Genomic DNA, 7,500 nt, shown 5'->3' with positions numbered 1-7,500 from the left:
TCTGGAAATTTTCACTAATTGTCCAATAATCTTGCAAAAAAAAGAGTCAATGCCCGATCTCAGAATGTGGGCAGGTTTGGGCCGGGTTAGTACTTTTGGATTTTTTCAGTAATTATCTAATAGGCCTGGTTAGTACTTTTGGAAATTTTCACTAATTGTCCAATAATCTTGCAAAAAAAAAAAAAAAAAGAGTCAATGCCCGATCTCAGAATGTAAGCAGGTTTGGGCCAGGTTAGTACTTTTGGATTTTTTCAGTAATTATCTAATAGGCCTGGTTAGTACTTTTGGGAATACCAGGTGCTGTAAGCTTTTGGGTTTCCTTCCCTACTTATATAATGCACTGGCGATTATAGTGGCTGATCTTTAAATAGCCCTCTCTTTGCAGCCTCCTTCGCTTACGGCCATACCAACCTGGCTATGCCCGATCTCGTCTGATCTCCAAATCTAAGCAGGTTTGGGCCAGGTTAGTACTTTTGGATTTTTTCAGTAATTATCTAATAGGCCTGGTTAGTACTTTTGGAAATTTTCACTAATTGTCCAATAATCTTGCAAAAAAAAAAAAAAAAGAGTCAATGCCCGATCTCAGAATGTAAGCAGGCTTGGGCCAGGTTAGTACTTTTGGATTTTTCAGTAATTATCTAATAGGCCTGGTTAGTACTTTTGGGAATACCAGGTGCTGTAAGCTTTTGGGTTTCCTTCCCTAATTATATAATGCACTGGCGATTATAGTGGCTGATCTTTAAATAGCCCTCTCTTTGCAGCCTCCTTCGCTTACGGCCATACCAACCTGGCTATGCCCGATCTCGTCTGATCTCAAAAGCTAAGCAGGTTTGGGCCTGCATAGTACTTGGATGGGAGACCGCCTGGGAATTCCAGGTGCTGTAAGCTTTTGGGTTTCCTTCCCTACTTATATAAAGCACTGGCGATTATAGTGGCTGATCTTTAAATAGCCCTCTCTTTGCAGCCTCCTTCGCTTATGGCCATACCATCCTGGCTATGCCCGATCTCATCTGATCTCCAAATCTAAGCAGGTTTGGGCCAGGTTAGTACTTTTGGATTTTTTCAGTAATTATCTAATAGGCCTGGTTAGTACTTTTGGAAATTTTCACTAATTGTCCAATAATCTTGCAAAAAAAAAAAAAAAAAGAGTCAATGCCCGATCTCAGAATGTAAGCACGTTTGGGCCAGGTTAGTACTTTTGGATTTTTTCAGTAATTATCTAATAGGCCTGGTTAGTACTTTTGGAAATTTTCACTAATTGTCCAATAATCTTGCAAAAAAAAAAAAAGAGTCAATGCCCGATCTCAGAATGTAAGCAGGTTTGGGCCAGGTTAGTACTTTTGGATTTTTTCAGTAATTATCTAATAGGCCTGGTTAGTACTTTTGGGAATACCAGGTGCTGTAAGCTTTTGGGTTTCCTTCCCTACTTATATAATGCACTGGCGATTATAGTGGCTGATCTTTAAATAGCCCTCTCTTTGCAGCCTCCTTCGCTTACGGCCATACCAACCTGGCTATGCCCGATCTCGTCTGATCTCCAAATCTAAGCAGGTTTGGGCCAGGTTAGTACTTTTGGATTTTTTCAGTAATTATCTAATAGGCCTGGTTAGTACTTTTGGGAATACCAGGTGCTGTAAGCTTTTGGGTTTCCTTCCCTACTTATATAATGCACTGGCGATTATAGTGGCTGATCTTTAAATAGCCCTCTCTTTGCAGCCTCCTTCGCTTACGGCCATACCAACCTGGCTATGCCCGATCTTGTCTGATCTCCAAATCTAAGCAGGTTTGGGCCAGGTTAGTACTTTTGGATTTTTTCAGTAATTATCTAATAGGCCTGGTTAGTACTTTTGGAAATTTTCACTAATTGTCCAATAATCTTGCAAAAAAAAAAAAAAAAGAGTCAATGCCCGATCTCAGAATGTAAGCAGGCTTGGGCCAGGTTAGTACTTTTGGATTTTTCAGTAATTATCTAATAGGCCTGGTTAGTACTTTTGGGAATACCAGGTGCTGTAAGCTTTTGGGTTTCCTTCCCTAATTATATAATGCACTGGCGATTATAGTGGCTGATCTTTAAATAGCCCTCTCTTTGCAGCCTCCTTCGCTTACGGCCATACCAACCTGGCTATGCCCGATCTCGTCTGATCTCAAAAGCTAAGCAGGTTTGGGCCTGCATAGTACTTGGATGGGAGACCGCCTGGGAATTCCAGGTGCTGTAAGCTTTTGGGTTTCCTTCCCTACTTATATAAAGCACTGGCGATTATAGTGGCTGATCTTTAAATAGCCCTCTCTTTGCAGCCTCCTTCGCTTATGGCCATACCATCCTGGCTATGCCCGATCTCAACTGATCTCCAAATCTAAGCAGGTTTGGGCCAGGTTAGTACTTTTGGATTTTTTCAGTAATTATCTAATAGGCCTGGTTAGTACTTTTGGAAATTTTCACTAATTGTCCAATAATCTTGCAAAAAAAAAAAAAAAAGAGTCAATGCCCGATCTCAGAATGTAAGCACGTTTGGGCCAGGTTAGTACTTTTGGATTTTTTCAGTAATTATCTAATAGGCCTGGTTAGTACTTTTGGAAATTTTCACTAATTGTCCAATAATCTTGCAAAAAAAAAAAAAAAAAAAAGAGTCAATGCCCGATCTCAGAATGTAAGCAGGTTTGGGTCAGGTTAGTACTTTTGGATTTTTTCAGTAATTATCTAATAGGCCTGGTTAGTACTTTTGGAAATTTTCACTAATTGTCCAATAATCTTGCAAAAAAAAAAGAGTCAATGCCCGACCTCGGAATGTTAGCAGGTTTGGGCCAGGTTAGTACTTTTGGATTTTTTCAGTAATTATCTAATAGGCCTGGTTAGTACTTTTGGAAATTTTCACTAATTGTCCAATAATCTTGCAAAAAAAAAAAAAAGAGTCAATGCCCGACCTCGGAATGTTAGCAGGTTTGGGCCAGGTTAGTACTTTTGGATTTTTTCAGCAATTATCTAATAGGCCTGGTTAGTACTTTTGGAAATTTTCACTAATTGTCCAATAATCTTGCAAAAAAAAAAAAAGAGTCAATGCCCGATCTCAGAATGTAAGCAGGTTTGGGCCAGGTTAGTACTTTTGGATTTTTTCAGTAATTATCTAATAGGCCTGGTTAGTACTTTTGGAAATTTTCACTTATTGTCCAATAATCTTGCAAAAAAAAAAAAAAAGAGTCAATGCCCGATCTCAGAATGTAAGCAGGTTTGGGCCAGGTTAGTACTTTTGGATTTTTTCAGTAATTATCTAATAGGCCTGGTCAGTACTTTTGGAAATTTTCACTAATTGTCCAATAATCTTGCAAAAAAAAAAAAAAGAGTCAATGCCCGACCTCAGAATGTTAGCAGGTTTGGGCCAGGTTAGTACTTTTGGATTTTTTTCAATAAATATCTAATAGGCCTGGTTAGTACTTCTGGAAATTTTCACTAATTGTCCAATAATCTTGCAAAAAAAAGAGTCAATGCCCGATCTCAGAATGTGGGCAGGTTTGGGCCAGGTTAGTACTTTTGGATTTTTTCAGTAATTATCTAATAGACCTGGTTAGTACTTTTGGAAATTTTCACTAATTGTCCAATAATCTTGCAAAAAAAAAAAAAAAGAGTCAATGCCCGATCTCAGAATGTAAGCAGGTTTGGGCCAGGTTAGTACTTTTGGATTTTTTCAGTAATTATCTAATAGGCCTGGTTAGTACTTTTGGGAATACCAGGTGCTGTAAGCTTTTGGGTTTCCTTCCCTACTTATATAATGCACTGGCGATTATAGTGGCTGATCTTTAAATAGCCCTCTCTTTGCAGCCTCCTTCGCTTACGGCCATACCAACCTGGCTATGCCCGATCTCGTCTGATCTCAAAAGCTAAGCAGGTTTGGGCCTGCATAGTACTTGGATGGGAGACCGCCTGGGAATTCCAGGTGCTGTAAGCTTTTGGGTTTCCTTCCCTACTTATATAAAGCACTGGCGATTATAGTGGCTGATCTTTAAATAGCCCTCTCTTTGCAGCCTCCTTCGCTTATGGCCATACCATCCTGGCTATGCCCGATCTCAACTGATCTCCAAATCTAAGCAGGTTTGGGCCAGGTTAGTACTTTTGGATTTTTTCAGTAATTATCTAATAGGCCTGGTTAGTACTTTTGGAAATTTTCACTAATTGTCCAATAATCTTGCAAAAAAAAAAAAAAAAAGAGTCAATGCCCGATCTCAGAATGTAAGCACGTTTGGGCCAGGTTAGTACTTTTGGATTTTTTCAGTAATTATCTAATAGGCCTGGTTAGTACTTTTGGAAATTTTCACTAATTGTCCAATAATCTTGCAAAAAAAAAAAAAAAAAAAAAGAGTCAATGCCCGATCTCAGAATGTAAGCAGGTTTGGGCCAGGTTAGTACTTTTGGATTTTTTCAGTAATTATCTAATAGGCCTGGTTAGTACTTTTGGAAATTTTCACTAATTGTCCAATAATCTTGCAAAAAAAAAAGAGTCAATGCCCGACCTCGGAATGTTAGCAGGTTTGGGCCAGGTTAGTACTTTTGGATTTTTTCAGTAATTATCTAATAGGCCTGGTTAGTACTTTTGGAAATTTTCACTAATTGTCCAATAATCTTGCAAAAAAAAAAAAAAAAGAGTCAATGCCCGACCTCGGAATGTTAGCAGGTTTGGGCCAGGTTAGTACTTTTGGATTTTTTCAGCAATTATCTAATAGGCCTGGTTAGTACTTTTGGAAATTTTCACTAATTGTCCAATAATCTTGCAAAAAAAAAAAAAAGAGTCAATGCCCGATCTCAGAATGTAAGCAGGTTTGGGCCAGGTTAGTACTTTTGGATTTTTTCAGTAATTATCTAATAGGCCTGGTTAGTACTTTTGGAAATTTTCACTTATTGTCCAATAATCTTGCAAAAAAAAAAAAAAAAGAGTCAATGCCCGATCTCAGAATGTAAGCAGGTTTGGGCCAGGTTAGTACTTTTGGATTTTTTCAGTAATTATCTAAAAGGCCTGGTCAGTACTTTTGGAAATTTTCACTAATTGTCCAATAATCTTGCAAAAAAAAAAAAAAGAGTCAATGCCCGACCTCAGAATGTTAGCAGGTTTGGGCCAGGTTAGTACTTTTGGATTTTTTTCAATAAATATCTAATAGGCCTGGTTAGTACTTCTGGAAATTTTCACTAATTGTCCAATAATCTTGCAAAAAAAAGAGTCAATGCCCGATCTCAGAATGTAAGCAGGTTTGGGCCAGGTTAGTACTTTTGTATTTTTTCAGTAATTATCTAATAGGCCTGGTTAGTACTTTTGGAAATTTTCACTAATTGTCCAATAATCTTGCAAAAAAAAAAAAAAAAGAGTCAATGCCCGATCTCAGAATGTAAGCAGGTTTGGGCCAGGTTAGTACTTTTGGATTTTTTCAGTAATTATCTAATAGGCCTGGTTAGTACTTTTGGAAATTTTCACTAATTGTCCAATAATCTTGCAAAAAAAAAAAAAAAAGAGTCAATGCCCGACCTCGGAATGTTAGCAGGTTTGGGCCAGGTTAGTACTTTTGGATTTTTTTCAGTAATTATCTAATAGGCCTGGTTAGTACTTTTGGAAATTTTCACTAATTGTCCAATAATCTTGCAAAAAAAAAAAAAAAAGAGTCAATGCCCGATCTCAGAATGTAAGCAGGTTTGGGCCAGGTTAGTACTTTTGGATTTTTTCAGTAATTATCTAATAGGCCTGGTTAGTACTTTTGGAAATTTTCACTAATTGTCCAATAATCTTGCAAAAAAAAAAAAAAAAGAGTCAATGCCCGATCTCAGAATGTTAGCAGGTTTGGGCCAGGTTAGTACTTTTGGATTTTTTTCAATAAATATCTAATAGGCCTGGTTAGTACTTCTGGAAATTTTCACTAATTGTCCAATAATCTTGCAAAAAAAAGAGTCAATGCCCGATCTCAGAATGTGGGCAGGTTTGGGCCAGGTTAGTACTTTTGGATTTTTTCAGTAATTATCTAATAGACCTGGTTAGTACTTTTGGAAATTTTCACTAATTGTCCAATAATCTTGCAAAAAAAAAAAAAAAGAGTCAATGCCCGATCTCAGAATGTAAGCAGGTTTGGGCCAGGTTAGTACTTTTGGATTTTTTCAGTAATTATCTAATAGGCCTGGTTAGTACTTTTGGGAATACCAGGTGCTGTAAGCTTTTGGGTTTCCTTCCCTACTTATATAATGCACTGGCGATTATAGTGGCTGATCTTTAAATAGCCCTCTCTTTGCAGCCTCCTTCGCTTACGGCCATACCAACCTGGCTATGCCCGATCTTGTCTGATCTCCAAATCTAAGCAGGTTTGGGCCAGGTTAGTACTTTTGGATTTTTTCAGTAATTATCTAATAGGCCTGGTTAGTACTTTTGGAAATTTTCACTAATTGTCCAATAATCTTGCAAAAAAAAAAAAAAAAGAGTCAATGCCCGATCTCAGAATGTAAGCAGGCTTGGGCCAGGTTAGTACTTTTGGATTTTTCAGTAATTATCTAATAGGCCTGGTTAGTACTTTTGGGAATACCAGGTGCTGTAAGCTTTTGGGTTTCCTTCCCTAATTATATAATGCACTGGCGATTATAGTGGCTGATCTTTAAATAGCCCTCTCTTTGCAGCCTCCTTCGCTTACGGCCATACCAACCTGGCTATGCCCGATCTCGTCTGATCTCAAAAGCTAAGCAGGTTTGGGCCTGCATAGTACTTGGATGGGAGACCGCCTGGGAATTCCAGGTGCTGTAAGCTTTTGGGTTTCCTTCCCTACTTATATAAAGCACTGGCGATTATAGTGGCTGATCTTTAAATAGCCCTCTCTTTGCAGCCTCCTTCGCTTATGGCCATACCATCCTGGCTATGCCCGATCTCAACTGATCTCCAAATCTAAGCAGGTTTGGGCCAGGTTAGTACTTTTGGATTTTTTCAGTAATTATCTAATAGGCCTGGTTAGTACTTTTGGAAATTTTCACTAATTGTCCAATAATCTTGCAAAAAAAAAAAAAAAAGAGTCAATGCCCGATCTCAGAATGTAAGCACGTTTGGGCCAGGTTAGTACTTTTGGATTTTTTCAGTAATTATCTAATAGGCCTGGTTAGTACTTTTGGAAATTTTCACTAATTGTCCAATAATCTTGCAAAAAAAAAAAAAAAAAAAAGAGTCAATGCCCGATCTCAGAATGTAAGCAGGTTTGGGTCAGGTTAGTACTTTTGGATTTTTTCAGTAATTATCTAATAGGCCTGGTTAGTACTTTTGGAAATTTTCACTAATTGTCCAATAATCTTGCAAAAAAAAAAGAGTCAATGCCCGACCTCGGAATGTTAGCAGGTTTGGGCCAGGTTAGTACTTTTGGATTTTTTCAGTAATTATCTAATAGGCCTGGTTAGTACTTTTGGAAATTTTCACTAATTGTCCAATAATCTTGCAAAAAAAAAAAAAAGAGTCAATGCCCGACCTCGGAATGTTAGCAGGTTTGGGCCAGGTTAGT

General features: G+C 38.0%; 4 non-coding genes and 1 pseudogene across 4 annotated transcripts; all 5 read left to right on the top strand.

The window, feature by feature from the left end:
- The first annotated feature begins 769 nt into the window (after nt 1-769).
- On the top strand, nt 770-888 carry LOC132150591 (5S ribosomal RNA). Its single transcript, XR_009435820.1, has one exon. It is a non-coding gene; the product is annotated as a 5S ribosomal RNA (ribosomal RNA).
- Nucleotides 889-1,492: 604 nt separating this feature from the next.
- Nucleotides 1,493-1,640, top strand: LOC132150732 (5S ribosomal RNA; annotated as a pseudogene).
- Nucleotides 1,641-2,100: 460 nt separating this feature from the next.
- Nucleotides 2,101-2,219, top strand: LOC132150590 (5S ribosomal RNA). The gene has a single exon (XR_009435819.1). It is a non-coding gene; the product is annotated as a 5S ribosomal RNA (ribosomal RNA).
- A 1,603-nt stretch (nt 2,220-3,822) lies between these two features.
- LOC132150589 (5S ribosomal RNA) lies at nt 3,823-3,941 on the top strand. Its single transcript, XR_009435818.1, has one exon. It is a non-coding gene; the product is annotated as a 5S ribosomal RNA (ribosomal RNA).
- A 2,704-nt stretch (nt 3,942-6,645) lies between these two features.
- LOC132150588 (5S ribosomal RNA) lies at nt 6,646-6,764 on the top strand. The gene has a single exon (XR_009435817.1). It is a non-coding gene; the product is annotated as a 5S ribosomal RNA (ribosomal RNA).
- The last annotated feature ends 736 nt before the right edge of the window (nt 6,765-7,500 follow it).

This window comes from Carassius carassius, chromosome 9 (assembly GCF_963082965.1).
Source record: "Carassius carassius chromosome 9, fCarCar2.1, whole genome shotgun sequence".
Taxonomy (NCBI): Eukaryota; Metazoa; Chordata; class Actinopteri; order Cypriniformes; family Cyprinidae; genus Carassius; species Carassius carassius.
This window is presented reverse-complemented; position numbering and strand designations above follow the sequence as displayed.